The sequence below is a fragment of the Opisthorchis viverrini genome (genome assembly GCF_000715545.1).
Source record: "Opisthorchis viverrini unplaced genomic scaffold opera_v5_102, whole genome shotgun sequence".
Lineage (NCBI taxonomy): Eukaryota > Metazoa > Platyhelminthes > Trematoda > Opisthorchiida > Opisthorchiidae > Opisthorchis > Opisthorchis viverrini.
The window spans coordinates 1,315,512-1,318,734 of record NW_008751761.1 but is presented as its reverse complement, the minus strand read 5'-3'; positions in this window follow the sequence as shown (position 1 = coordinate 1,318,734).

The window sequence follows — 3,223 nt, the reverse complement described above, 5'->3', positions numbered from 1 at the left end:
GCTACAGAGCGACTCCACAAATTCCACAATAGATCTCCCTTTTCAAGAGACCAAGCGAATTCACAACAAGAAAACATGCTACTCACATGTCTCTCCCATCAGTAGTACCACCGTTACACTGTGATCAGATACTAACTGCATAAAGGTGACTGGTGTATCTGTGTTACGAAAGTCAGAGGCTAAGGGATTACCTGGATGATCCATTATATTCCGACCAAATAAACCACGATGAAACCAAACTTCCTCGTGTGACCTAGCAGTGTCATGTCGAACGCCACCCGATTCGAGCTCCCAGGTTTTATTTATCAGCCTTTAGATCTTTCGTGGTGATCATTGATGCAATCTGACCGTTCATTTCCAACTATAAAGATGGGCTTGAAAATATAACACCGCCAATATTCCTACCTAGTATATGATTCATACACCCCTAGGCATTCATGGAGATGAAATCTGGAGCAGGGGTGTCAAGATAAATCACTGCCATTGCGAAATTTCGATCACGCAACTGCCGTAGGTGACAGGGGACAAGACAAGCACCGTCCTCTAGAAACATGCAAACTGGGAATAAAATATTAGCATACGCGCTGAAATTATCAAACAAAACACGAGTTGTCCTGTGATTGACGTGTCTCAAAAGATTGCTTTAATTAGACCACATGTTTCACATACTACGCTCCCTAAATCCTATATAAATGAGGAAAATCTCAGTTTTATGGACGGATGGTTCTTCAAAGATAGTACAAAATCGAACATGAGGTGACCTAACGCAACAAATTCCATTGTAGAACCACTTCATAATCGAGGGATTCACCCTGGATTCAACTATCTCTCTTGGAAACCAAATTGGTTTGTGGATATGAGTGTACTTTTCCAGAATGGTGACTTATGCATTTGTATGTATTAACCGCACGGATCACTCTAATGTCCAACACTCAACTCGACTTGCACTAGGAAAGACTGTGACCTCAACACCCCATTTTAACCGAAAAGGTACGATTTATTTACAGGCCACTTATCAGCACTTCGTGATGGAGGGTTGGTCCAGGTGAATCTTTTAGGCAGAACCGTTGCTCCAAATAGACGAAAGAACGTTTAGCCTGGTCCAGTTATTTAGTCGATTCGTGAAACAGAGGAATTTGGAAACAACCAAGCTGGAAACTTTCAGTCCGTTTTCATGACTGACTGCAACTTTGGATATGTGAATGGTGTCGTGTTTCTAATATTCACATGGTTATCATACAATGTTTATCAGCACTGTGTAGACTCCGACATCATTCAGACGGGTTATGCCCTACACAAATACAACCTGATCATGGTCTCTCTCTCACGCCATCATGTCCCACCCGAATTCGCTTCTTTTCCACGTGTTTTGGTGTGCACACTTTTCAGGGTTTTTTTCACACAATCTTACACGCTACAATGTATTTCCCCATCTTTTATGAATAAACGCGACCTGTATGACTTCTTTTGTGAGCTCCGTTAGATTGAAACCTTTTGGGCTTAATGTAAAACAGTGTTTCCACTTGTATCCGGGATTTTTAAAAATGGTGGCAGGATGGTTATCCTGGCGTTGAGTGATGACAAACACCGGAGGCTATTCCAAAACTTTAATGAGAATTGCGAAGACTAAGCAACGCAACCCTGTGAAAATAAGACCGCAGTGAACCAAAATTTTACCCAGGGACGACAAAACCAATTATGCAGTTAGTGAAAGCAGAACTCCGACGCCAACAAGTCTGGAAAACGCTACGACGCCAGTAGAACAATGCGTGAAATCATCAAAACCTTGAGTTAAAATAATTGGTCGAAAACAATATAAATCACAAACGGATCGGTCGTCTAACAAGAGGACGCTTTGTTATAATAGTAATTTAGATATTCTCTTCAAAAATCTACAAAAAATGTAATTTGAAGACTTGAACGTGGTACACTTATTCAGGCAATCAAATTGCCGAGCTCAACGAACAAGCCAACGACATCTACGCTAACCGAGCTACCAACGTTTTCCTTCGTTGATGGTACTTACTCGATTTTTCAAGTATTTATGGACTAAGAAATGTATCCCAACTGTCGCAAGTTCATCCCCAAACATTTCTGTTGTTTGGAGTTCAAAGTGTCATGTCGATGAGGGTCGACTGAAAGCAACAGTCACACTGACTTGTCACGTCCACATTCTTGCGCCATCACAGGTTGCTTGCAGTTAGCTTTGTTGTCTCAGTTGTTTGTCCTAAAATGCCTTCCGCATTTGACACTACCCACTTTGCAGAGTTTTTCATCCAGCTGGTTTTTCTTTGGTAAATGCAGTGCCCAACACTGAGGTTCTCTGGAGAAGTTGCCAGACGTTTTGTCTTCGGTTTGGTCTCCAATGGTCGAGAGATTGGACAGTCAGCAGTATAATGGCGAATCGGGCAGTTTAGCGTGACAGCAGAACCTGATGTTTACCATTGAATCATCTACGCTGACTGGATAGAATGATACACGAATGACTAAACTAAACTGATGATCCCCGATGCTAGAAACCTCATTAGACACACCGGTCGTGTCTGTCGCTGAAATATTGGAAGATGTTGTGTGCCAAACGGTTCACCTAAAAGACGGAACTTCCGAAAGGCACTCACGATCTGGGTTAGGCTGCCTGTGCATACACAAGGAAACCATACATTTGGTGTAAAAACGAGCGAATTAAGCCAGTAGTCCAAAAAGAAAACGAAATACAATAAAGAAAAATTATTAAAACGTCCAGTTCTTGTTAATCGATCTGTGGTGGGAGGGTAACATGATGTGATTCGATGTAGTTTCCAACATACTTTCAAGTGGAAAACTGAAATCGAGATTTAGGAAACAGCACCGCACCGCTCAACCCGGACTATTAACCGAAACATCACGTTACATTCTGAACGGGACGAAACAAGTTGCAACACTCCGACATCAAGCTCTGTATATATAAACCGTGTTATAGGACATTTTCCAGAGAAACCCAACTTGATGTTTCCTTGCAAAACAAATCTTCCTTATCACAGCAAAACAGATAGAAGGTATTCGAATAAAATCTTTTTGTATTCGAGAAACAGTCCTAGTGTTTACGTCAACAACCCTAAGGCCTACGATACTTGGGATGGAAGAACTGTTGATACAATGAGGACAAATGACGTCACGTCTTGTATTCAGTTTATATTTTGTGATGAGAACCATGAGACGTTGGACAGATTATCTCCCCCCCCCC